Source organism: Hoplias malabaricus, chromosome 6 (assembly GCF_029633855.1).
Source record: "Hoplias malabaricus isolate fHopMal1 chromosome 6, fHopMal1.hap1, whole genome shotgun sequence".
In the NCBI taxonomy this organism is placed as follows: Eukaryota; Metazoa; Chordata; class Actinopteri; order Characiformes; family Erythrinidae; genus Hoplias; species Hoplias malabaricus.
The window spans coordinates 42,737,154-42,749,534 of NC_089805.1; the positions used below are offsets into that span (position 1 = coordinate 42,737,154).

At 42.0% G+C, this 12,381-nt stretch overlaps 1 protein-coding gene across 3 annotated transcripts in view; it reads left to right on the forward strand.

Annotated features, from left to right (window-relative positions):
- Positions 1 to 1,540: 1,540 nt before the first annotated feature.
- The window catches only part of ptp4a3a (protein tyrosine phosphatase 4A3a), a 39,249-nt gene continuing 28,408 nt past the window's right edge, over positions 1,541 to 12,381 (forward strand). For 2 of the 3 annotated variants that reach the window (XM_066675233.1, XM_066675234.1), the window contains exon 1: positions 1,547 to 1,695. The gene's annotated coding sequence lies outside the window, so the exon portion shown is untranslated. Of the gene's footprint in view, positions 1,696 to 12,381 lie in introns of all 3 variants that reach the window. The other variant, XM_066675232.1, reaches the window with a different exon arrangement.

Sequence of the window (12,381 nt, forward strand, 5' to 3'; positions counted from 1 at the left end):
TGGTGTTACCATAGCAACATAAACCTAGCAGAGCACAAGTGCTAGCCAGAACTGCAGTGAAGAAACACTGAAGCTAGCCTGGGTTTGCCTGCAGTGGACGAGTGATGAAGTTTCTCACCTAATTGATAGTGGATAACCTCATCATTCATGCCAATGACATCCTGATAGTCAAAATGCAGGGGGTCCAGAGAAGCACTGACCAGTAATCACAGGATACACAGAGTCTTCATCGGCTGGGAAATCAGCAGGACAGTAGTCATTTAGTGCCACCCATTGTTTCTTCTTTGGGACAGAAACCACAATTTTTCAACCTGACTGGGACACTTTCTTGGCTGCAGATCAGTTTAAAGATGTGCTGAATGACTCCACACAGTTGCTCTGCAAAAGGTTTCAGAACCTTAGGGTCAGTGCCAGCTGATTTTGTGGCTTTGTTTCCTTAGTACACAATGGGGCAGGAGAATAGTCATTGTCAAATCTTAGAAATAACAGGTAACACATTCTCCGTGTATGACTGCCCTCAGTTGCTATTCCAGAGCTGCATAGGTTGAAGACAGAGATGTCTTTCAGGCCTCTTCATACTTCACGCACATTGTTCTGCTCCAACTTGGCCTCCTGCTTAGGTCTTTACTCCTCCTTTGCCCTTTGGTCTTTATTTTGAACTCTAAATGCACTCTCTTTAGATCATCCTCACCTTTTGATTTTAAGGCTGTGTTATTCTTGTTCAAAAGTGATTTCAGGTTGCTTGTAACCTCTGGCTTGTTGGTGGGGAAGCATTAAATAGTCTTGGAGGGTACAACAGAGTCCACTTACAAATTGATGTAGTCCATAACACATGGTGTAATTTCATCAATGTCCTAAATGTGTGGGCCATAAAAGAACATCCCACTGTGTGGCCTCACAACACCACTTTACTGATTCCACTGCCACAGGCGATTGCTCAATGTCCTGGTGGATGTTGGCATTCTTTGGACCATGGGCTTGTACTGTGCCGTAAGTAGTACACTCTCTGGTCAAATTGGCCCAGTGGAGGGAGAGCTGTGCAGTTGTATTTTTTAACAGTAGAATCCTCAAACTGGTCAAATGTGCACAGACACGATGAGGGAGGGTTGACTGATGTCTCCAGATGCTGCTATGAATGCACTGGGATATTATTTTGCACTTTTACAATGGTTATGTGGACGACATTACACATAATTTGTACATATTATTTACTGTATTTAAAATAAAATAATTTGTTAATATGAAATAATAATATGAATCAAATAAAGCTAAATCTGATGTCACAAAGCAGCTTTGTAGAATTTGTGTAAGAACAGATTGATAAGAAAGCCCCATGCCATTAAGTAAAAGGCGACAACTATGAAAATATTTTCACAAGAAGAACATAATCCCAAAATAATAAATGCTGTGTACAAATACAAATGTATTTCATGTCAAAAAATATTTTCATTTGGATGGACGTATATACCATACACATTTTGGTCTTTTTGGCTTTCCATAGAATATACGCCCCTCTCTATGACGTAGCCTCTGATGCCGTTGTGACTCAATGTCGTGGGCGGGGCGACGTCAGAGCGAGAAGAAAGGAGCCGCTGTGACTCACGTGCTCCGAGCGAAGCAGTGTGATTTGTGTTGTGTGTTTGAGGCGCGAGACCGAGGAAGGCGCGCGGGGTCTTTTCTGGAAGGGTCTTGACGGTGAGTCGCGGCTTATTTACCAATATTCAAGTCCGCGTGGGCTGCCGTGTGTCGGACGTGCAGTGTTCTGTGAACGGTTGTTAGAGAGTGTGAAGGCGCCTTTTGTGCGCGTCCATGTGAAAGGGCGCGCGGCTGCCGGCTTTTTGCCCCGACGCTGTTGGGTTTCGATGCTGTTCGTGAGTCGATCGGTGTTCGGGGGCTGTTTACTCGGCTCCACACCTACAGCCCCTCGGGAGCGGGCTTATGCTCCTTCTGTCGGGGTTAGACCGAGCTGCCGTCCGTACACGAAACAAAGCAAAGAGAAAGCGCGACAGCAGCTACACGACCGTGATTTCACGCCCTGTGTTCGGGCTTCCCTTCTCCTCACGGGTCCCTCTGCTATAGAAACCCATTTCTGCCACTTGGGTATCAACACGCAGCCGTTCAGTTAGCCAGAATTACGAGAAGGTTCCGTCAGGACTTACTATCTCACAGTGTGCTATCATTATGACTCACTATCTCATTGTTATGGTTGTATCTCAGAGTGATGACTCATTTACTTAATGTTATTTACTCGTTGTAAGGTGTGTCTACACAGTTACATAACAATGGCATTTCTAGTATCCAAGTTTTGACCTAGTATCTCGTAATATTTTTAACGTGCCATGATTATGACTTAACATCTCATGGTTGAGACGTCATAGTAAGCGTTTATGTCACATTTTAAATAATAACTGAGAGTCATTAAGCCAGCACATACTGTCTCATAGTAATGTTTGAATCTCAAAGTAATGGCTCACAGTTATTTAACCTAGTTCACTCATTATAAGGGCTGTCTATAGACATACATAACAACGATTACCTAGCAACTCAGTTATGACCTCGTATCCCATAATGCAGTTTGGCATCTCGTAATATTGACATGCTATTGAATAATAATGTGAAGCCACTGGTGTGAAATCTTAACTAATTACTTGTCGTGTATCGCCATTAAGACTCACTGTCTCACAGTTATGGTTGTATCTCAAAATAATGACTCACTGTCACTTAACCTAAGCTTCACTTACTGTAACGGGGTGTTTACAAACTTATGTAACATTAACAGTGACTCACCTGATATCTCATTTATCACATAGTATCTCATCATTCCTTTTGGAGTCTCTTAAAAATGACATCATATTGTGTAATAATGAGATGTTGTCCTTTACTATTGTCATAGTAGTAGTAAGTAAGTAAAGATTCTTTTAAAAAAAAAAAAAAAAAAACTGTATTAACTTGTAGCCATGACACTGCAGGATCTGCCCCATGGCAGTGACCAGCCTGAATTATTGGACCGACAGAAGACCAGCTTCAGAATTATCTATCTATCCATCCATCCCATTGTTGTGGCCTCTTTAGTCATAACTTGTTGCATCTCTGCTTTTGCACACTAATATTCAAGGTACCCTAGGTCATTGGTATGTGAATAATTTAGTTTGTCGTTGTAGAGATGTTCAGTTTTTATTTCAGTTTCCGTGTGCGTGGCTTTTTATAATCTTCTCACTCACAAACGTCTCCATCGGATCCTCGTTGAAATGTGCTGATCATAAGTGTAAAATCTTTTCAGAAGGTGATACACACACAAAAGGTGTGTTTTGTTTTATATTGAAATCTAGCGTGCGTTAAAGTCACATTTAATGTAATTAAATTAAAATTAATGAAAGGGAATTACTCTACTACTAATATTAGTAAGGACTGATGGGTGAATGCATTCTAACTTTTAACATGTCATTTTGCAAGAGTTGCCCAAACCTCTGAGTACAACTGAGTATCAGCTCTGTTCCAGCTGTGTTACGTTCATAGCCTTCAAAAACAGATATGCTTTCACCACAGACTGGTTCTCCAAACCCAGAAGAACTCTCTCGGCACCGATCCCACACGCGGTGAGAAAAAGACCAGCGGATTCTCAGGGCCCGGAATTCTGCAGAGCTTCCCCCAGAGGGTCCCGAGCCTCAAATAAATACTTCCACATGACCCCCGTGTCCTGCTGCCAGAAGGAGCTGTTTCTGTGCTCTCAATGACGTCCAGAACTCGTAAGATGTCACTCCCTGGTTCTTACTGCGGTCAGGGTGCGGTCAGGCTCCCCTTTCTCTGATATTTCCCGGGATCGTTCTTTGCCCCAGGCTGCACTCGATTAAGCTTGACCACAGGGACATAGTACACCAGAGAAAGGGCTCCATCATGTGCTGTCATTCAGCCGTTCCAATGCTAATAAAGTAACATTTAATAGAGTTTAGAAATGGCAGCGTGTAAGTAGGCACTCAGGGCAGCAGTGCCATTTATTTGTAGAGGGTTTTGAACACAGTGGAATGACCATGACAGAGTATACTTTTCTGCAGCAGTCCTGCATCCCCTAAAAATTGAGCTGTTTTGGGAGAGCAGAGTATTTGTCAGCAGAAATAGGAATAATCCGTAAATTGAGAGCTTCTTGGATGCCAAGAGATTATTCTGATGTCGTTATTCATCTATATTTGTGACGTTATCGCACGTTAGAAAAGATATAATTTTGTGCTTAGAGCGGCTCTACTCACTTTTTGGTACCTGGTACCTGCCTGGTTTTCCACTAGAATGTAGCTGGTAATGTTGCAAAGCACAGTTGCTAACAGGAACAACAGGCTTTAGAAACTACAGAGACAGCAGAGTTGATATTAGGCATTGTGTATTCACTTGTTGTTGTTTGGAACTGAACATAACTCTGTCATCAGTTCAGACAAAGCGCTAGAGGGTTTTTTTTCCCCTTCCTTGTTGGACATTTTATAGATGACAAATTTGTGATGGATCTCTGTATTTCCACATGAATGCAAATTCTTTCTGGCCAATCAGTGCTCTGGTTTACGCATCACGTTTATTCCTTACTCAGCTCACTTGGAGCCCTGAGCACTTGGAGTGAGCACGGACTGAAAAACGAACCTGGTTCCAGGGACCAGATTTATATAATGGAAAAGCAAAAAAAAAAAAAAAAATGGTGAGTAGTGTAGGTACCATGAAGTGGAAAGGCCTTATTGAATTTTGTTGTGATTTGGTTTTTCATTCATTAATTATAAGTTCAGCGTCCCGGGGGGTCTAGAGCCTACCTGGAATCACTGGGCGCAAGGCATCACCCTTCGCAGGGTGACACATGCTCACACATTCACTCACACCTATGGACACTTTTAAGTCGCCAATCCACCTACCAATGTGTGTTTTGTGACCGTGGGAGGAAACCGGAGCACCTGGAGGAAACCCACGCAGACACAGGGAGAACACACCACACTCCTCACAGACAGTCACCCGGAGGAAACCCACGCAGACACAGGGAGAACACACCACACTCCTCACAGACAGTCATCCAGAATGGGACGACTTCCCCTTACCACTCTTGTCGTCATGTGCTGGTTTTATACTTTTATACTGTTTAATTTTGTAGCCAGTATATGCTACACAGTAAAAGTCCTGGGCAAATGGGATGATTTGACCTGAGCTGTGCTACTTTGAATATTGATATGTTTGTTTTAGGCGAGTGGTGGAGGCCAAGTTCTTAAACTGGCAGCGTGGGACCTTGGTGGGAAATGTTTGAATACCCTAGTTTTAGAACCTCGTCTGGTTCCTATCACTGTCGTTTAAGGTCTTCTTTAAAGCAGCGTATTACATATCACTTGGGTGTACTTGGATCACTTTGAGCAGTTACTTTGTTTAATCGCAACATCTTTATTATAAATCAAGGTGCATTGTTAGCCCTGGGTCTTTTAGCTTTACGTGAGCTAAAAGTGTCCTCCTCATTAAGCAGTTGATCTATAGGTTCCAGTGGGTGCTGCTCATATTGCTGAAGCTGGCAGTGTTAAAGGCCACTGAGGTCTGAAGCTTTTAGTAACTGATCTGTGTCCTGTGGTCAGAAGCCTGGATAAGAGCACGAGAGCCTGATGATCTGTGCTTCCTGTTGCTTTGTGGGTTTGGGGAACCCGTCCTCCTTTCTCGTGTCGGATTCTTATCGTCCTCCTACGAATGAGCATAAATAAACAGTCTGCCATCCGGGACTTTGAAGCCTGGGCCCCAATCGATGGACATCTCAGAGCAATTGACCCCTGGAGCAGTTTTGAGCACGTAATTGGCAGCAGATAAACAGTTGTTAGCCACACGCTGTTGGGTTTTGGGAGTTTTCCTGGAAGATATGTGGAGTTATCTGCGTGGATCTCAGTGGAGGGGATTTAGGCCTGTGCCGGTAACAGAGCTCTCTTGTTCTAGTAACTGGGGAGGTGGACTTGGGGGAGGGGAATGGAGGGGGCTTTAGTGTTTTTTGTGTTTTTTTCCCCCCCTTTTTCTTTCCCCCTTTTCTTAGGTTTAACTCGAGTTTCTTGGAGCAAAGCAGCTCTTTGAACGCTATTAGGAATGCACAAGGAAAACAGAACCATGATGAATCCATCTTTGGCAGATATTTGTTGACAATCTCTTTAGGAAATCTTACAGCAAAATATTTCAGTATTGATATTTTTATAATGGTTGCCATGGTACTGACCAGTGTGGGCGTGTGGTACACTTAAAAATGATGGTTCTATAAGGATTTTTTTATAATGGAAATATCTAGAACCCTGAACACTTGAAGAACCCTGTGCATCATGAAGGGGTTGATGGAGAATGTGCTATAGTTGATTCTGTATAGCACCTTTTTTAAAAAAGGGTTCTATATGGCACCAAAATGTACCAAAATGTCAAGATTGTTACAATAGAAGGATGGTTTTGGTGCCATTATAGAACCCATTTCTAACCCATTTCTCTGTAGACCCTACATTTCTACCACCCTTTTACAGGTGTGTTCTGTAAACAGTTCATTAAGCGCTATCACACGGAAGGATGTTCTAAACGAGCTCTACAGCTGCATCAGAGACCTCCGGCTTCATGTGGGTTTAAATCTTTAAACAGATAAACGTACGTGATATAAAGCAGGTGGCTGTGTTAACGTAGACATACACAAAGCAGCATGCTAGTGCGCGCAGGACAGTGTTTATGTACAGCACAGCCACAGTCCTGTCCCCCAGTCCAAATGTGGCACAGAAAAAAATAAATAATTAGGTAAACATAAACAAGCCACAATAGTTAATGTTTGGTTTATTACTTTTCACTAATACCTGGCACTGGCTAATAAATATATCAGCACTGCCATTCATATGGAGTAATTTGGACAATTATTCACTATCAATTTAAATTGCAGTATAAAACGATTTAATAACGAGATTTTTACATAACACTTGATATTTCAGTATACGTTATTTATACGTTTTGGTGACATTGTTCAACCCTTGTATTTAGTCATAATGCAATGCCCTCATCAAAGCTGCAGAAAGCTCATCATGGAGTCAGTTGATTGGAAGCTGCAAAGACCTGGTGAGTGTTTTGCTGCCTCTTTGTTTGAGACGTGTATTTGTTTACGGTTTTTATGTTCATCTGTTTGCAATAATGAGCCCAAACCACACTCAAACTTGGAGATGAGTTTGTTCTCATAAGCTGAAGTGTACGCAACTGCTTTCGTAACTTCATATTTAAGGCTGTTTATGGCTTTTGGAGTGAGGTCTCCTTCTTAATCCAATGTATTCTCCAGTCTCAGTGGAAAAGACTTATCAGGTTTGTTTGGTTTATGAAAAGAATCTGGAAAGCCTTGTTCTTTAACCTAGATTCATGTGACATCATGAACCTGCTGCTGCTGTTGTCTTTGTCATGCTGGTGCCTTGGTGTTTAACGTCATGACTGTTGCCTGGTTAGGGCACTGATGGTGTTGTTTTACTCAGCAGGGAGTCATCAGACAGCTTCATGAGCTCAGAGTGACTAGAGGGAGAGAGCGTGACAATGTCAGTGTGCTCTGATCCACTTTTACTCTCTGGGGCTGTTTCCAGCTGGGTCCAGATAACAGGAGACATATTATGAAAGAAAAAAAAAATCACTTGTTCCATGCATGTGTTATTTAATTTGGGCATCTGGAGCCCACCAACACACACACAGTGAAACAAGACCACCCAGTCAGTTTCTGTGATTTACTTAAGTCGGAAAATATGGGATGAAATGATTTGTTCTGATTTTGTGCTGCGTCTTACATCAAATGCAGAAACTTTAGAGCTGTTCCGCCTCATTTGAGTCTCTCCAATCACAGCACTGGAACCACGTTTATATAAGGGAGTGCAAAGACGAGGTTAAACTGAGCAAAACAGAGAAAACGATTTATTAAAACATTTATCTCCAGAAGGATAACTTTACAAAAGAAACATTTAATAAATTTTTTTTAACCCAATCCAACACATTAAATAAACAAAAGCCCATGAAATAGTTAATGAAACTTTTACAGAGCCATTAATCATGACCTAACTTCTGATATTATCATATTACACTACAGGGTTTCCCACAGTGCTTTACGGTTAGACGGGCTGCCTTGACAACGTCATACACCGCCCCCCCCCGCCCCCGCAATGTTTCGTGCAGTTCATTCAGTTTCTTATCAAGGCTTCCGATGTGTTTGCGGGTGGCTTTCTGCTATGTCCAGTGATCCGTGACTAATCAATCCAGTTCCAAAGTACATTCTGTGACTCGTTTAATGCGTTATTCCTCAGTTTTCAGTCACAAACATGCGCCCAGAAGTATAATCCAGTGTGTAAAGCGAGCTGTGTGTCGTCTCTGAGTTTCCCCACGGCTGTGCAGCTCATGTTTTGAATCATTGATTTGAATTTGCACTCGAATCGTGAACCGATTCACTCATTGAGTCGACTGTACACTCAACCCATCATGTAAGTTTTTCAAAGCATCCAAAAACCACACAGAGCACATAACTCACGAAATATCAGTGGGCTTTTATAACCTCGAACGGTGACTCGGTTCATTTCTTGAGCAACGGCAGCGAGCGTGGGGGCGGTCACCAGGTTGTTGCCCTGTTGTCCACCACACCCTGGTCACAAACAAGAACCAGTGAATCGCAACCACATGAAGGACATGTCTACTGGAGTCTAGTTCAAATGGTAGTCACAGTCCTGAAGCCCACATTTGTATGCGCAAAGTAATTTAGAGTAATGCCCAGTAGACATGACAAGGCATTTTCAAATGGCGAACAAATACATTTGGAGTTGAGCCTGTCACACAACTGTGGCAGTGTATTAGATTTGCAGCGCAGTCTACTGTAATCCAGGTCAGTGTTATTCAGCGCAGATATCTGTCATGTCCTATTTTCTGTTGAGGGGGAAAGTCTCAGTCCTCTTCTGTACATCTGAGGCTGTAGAGTTTAATGAAGTGAGCAGCTTAGCTCTGTATACAGAGAAACCATCAAGACCACCCTTTATAACCCCTGGCCGATGATGTTACTGATGTATTACCTCAGGGTAATGGAGATCTTGATGTATGTTTTAATTTGGGGTGGTGTATGGAAGGCCCTTTCTGTTTAAATCTTATAAGGGCACTTTATTCCCTCCTCACACAAAGGAGAGCGCTCCCCTGATGTATAGGAATCAGACATTGGCAGTGAAGCCGATCTAAAGCTGGAAACGGGAGTTGAAAACAAATTGCTACAATTTCAGCCTCTTGCCGTTGCGTAATTTTCTTTCTTGTGCAGAGTGAAAAAGTGTTCACGTCTCATGAAGTGCTTTAATTAAAGCAGTTGAGGGCCACGGGTGGCTGCTGAAGCCTGCAGTGACGTAGACTTGGGAATTCAGTGAAAGAAACTAAAGTAAACTTTGTTTTTTTTCCTCCTAGACAATTTGGGCAACTCTTGGGTGGGTTTTTGTTAAAGTTGCAGTGCGGCAGTGAATGTATTGGGGTGATTAAGAGTGTGATTATATCTGATTATTCACTTCCCTTCATTTGGACCAAAGCAGAAAATGAATGATTATTTGCAATTTAAAATGTAACGAACATAAATGTGCTTTTATTGATATTACACAAAGTACAATAAGTGTGCCTCCACATTTAACCCAGCCATGGCACTGAACACATAAATACACCCTAGTGCACTGTGGTATGCAACCATTCCAGCACCTTAGGCCATTGTTCAAAGGCACCTCAGCTGTGAATGTTGAGGGAGGAGACAGCACTGTTCCTTCATACCCCCCCCCCCCCCCCCCAATCACCACTTCTCCCGCCAGTTAAGGGGAAGCCCACCTCTCTGAGCATTAGGCCACAGCTGCCCTTTAGTTTTACACTTGTGAAATATTAAGCTGGTTGTTATTAGGGGTCGGCGATATGGCCCGAAAATAATATCATGATATTTTTTTCTGATAATATCCTTGATAATAAAACACAGCAAAATGCTTTAATAAATTTCACTGTTATATTAATATTATGTTAAATATATTTACATAACACTATGGTTTACTGTACATCTGATATTTTGTAACCAAACCACCTCCACAAGAGCCACTTTCCATTGTAATTCACTGTTCCTAAATGATTCATGAAGATGCCATATCATGGGTAACTGCATGACACCATTACGTAAACAAGTCAGAATTTCTTTATTATCACGATATTGATTCTTTTTTTATCACTTTAAAAACTGTGGCATTATTACGTCTAATAATAATTTATGGCACAGCCCTAGTTCTTGTATTTCACCTTGTTTTTCTGTGTCCCCTATTTTTGATGTTGTTGCCACCACAGAAAAATAATATGGAGAAGTTGCAAGTAACTGGCCTGTTTTTTATGATGTACATTTGGCGGCAGTAACCGACAATATCCTCTGAACTTTCTGAGCTCTTTTGCATTCATACTACAACCAAACCCCAGCAGAACTCATTTAGAAGTCCCCGAAGACCTAAAACTAGAGCCATGAGACTGTCAGGCCCGAACTCGGCTCTGTCTGACCTTTTAAATCTCCTCAGTGACTGGACGTTTCCCTCCACTGTGGTCGGGGAGGGTTTAAAAGGTCGTGGGGGAGGGAGGGGAAGACCCTTATGTTTGTCACATTGCAGAATGTTAGGAGAGCAAATCCTGCACCATGAGGGAATTTACATGGATTCGTGCATTTCATTACACTGAGACTTTTGAGATTTGTGTTGCTGTGGTCAGTTACATATTTTTGCCCGACCCTCCTTTCGTGCTCCCGAAGAGACTCTCTCTCGGCCCAATTCCTTCACGCCAAGATTCTGGGTCATTAATCGAATATAGACATGGTGGCTTTAGTAGAGATGAGGAGAGAGAGCCACCAGGGATCCAGAGGTGAGATTTACACTTGAGTAATTGTAGATTTACAGTTACAGACTTAAACCCATCTGTTGATGCACAGTTTATCAGCCCCCTCTGTCCCATTTGTCATTGGTCGGTTTCTGTGGTTCAGATACTATACGTTGGACATTTGCTGTAAAAACAAGAATCTTTAAGGTGTTCCCTTTTTTGAAGCTTTATGTCTGACCAAGTCACAAAGAAAAGGTTTCCACTGATTCCACTGACCCTCTTGATTACGTAAATATTAACGCGTATAGAAGTCGACCCCGCTACATGTTCCAGAATGTGAGACTTGCAAAATAAAAATAAATAAAGGTGAATAGAAAATGTATAAAATGTGCACCCACAAAAATAAAAAAAACCAAATGGATCCCCAAATGGATATCCAAATCTGTTGTGATAAATCTTGGCCACTTCAGTTCTGGCGTTCAAGTTACTATAGCTACATCATTCTGAATCCACAGTGGTTCGCTAGCTAGTTAAGCAGGGACGTATAAAGCCATGGTCACAGCACACAATATTGACCCTGCAGGAGGTTTCAGTTTCAAAACAGGAGAAATTATACAAATATTTCATGTGTATTACAAAATACAACACCAGCGAGAGTCGCACTATACCCTGGTGTTCTTTTGAGTTGTGCTACTCTGTTGATATGTGCGACCACCGTACACTTTAAGTGCTGCCGCCAAAATAAAATAAATGAGATATTTCGATTGGCTAAATGACGTATATCAGAAAATACTCCAAACAGAAGTATAAGCTGGAGATGTGCACAGCCTAGATCCTTGTATGAGGGGAAAGATAAGGTAATAATACAGTAAAAAGATAATGTTTTTGTTGGTTTGATTGATCATGTACCGCTTTGGAAAGCTGAAGGAAATAACAGTATGCTAAGATTGTATATTGCACCATGAAAAACACATGAAAACATTCAAAATTCTGGCCCTGGGCATGCTCAAAACTGCTATAGGACAGGTATCGGTAGGTAGCACAACTCATCAGAACAGCTGTTTAGCTCTTATAGACGGTGTACAGCCTCAGGCACTGAGTACCACTGCAGGCCACCCTCAGCTGGACATTAATGAAGTAAACAGGTTAATTTTATGTTATTGGAGGCCATGGGGGCATTTACAGATTTGTTATTTTAAGTAGCCTAAGCCTGGCACTTATGGTGTGGGATCTTTCATCAGTTTAGATTTCAAAAGGTGATCTTATACGTAAAAAGATTGGTGACCACTGCAGCAAATGCTCAGTCTTTGTAGCAAAGTGGAGTCATGGCTCAGCACTCTGTGCCAAATTTGATGACAGAGTGGTTCAAAAAGTACATTTCTCAGCACAAGTTCACAAAGAATTCAAGTCTTTTACCATCTACTGTAAATAAGACTGTCCAGAGAAATATCAGTCTCTGTAGAACAAGGCCTGACACCACTGTTGAATGAGTGACCTTTGAGCCCTCAGACTGCACTTCATGAGAAACACCGAACCGTGGGAAAAAAACGT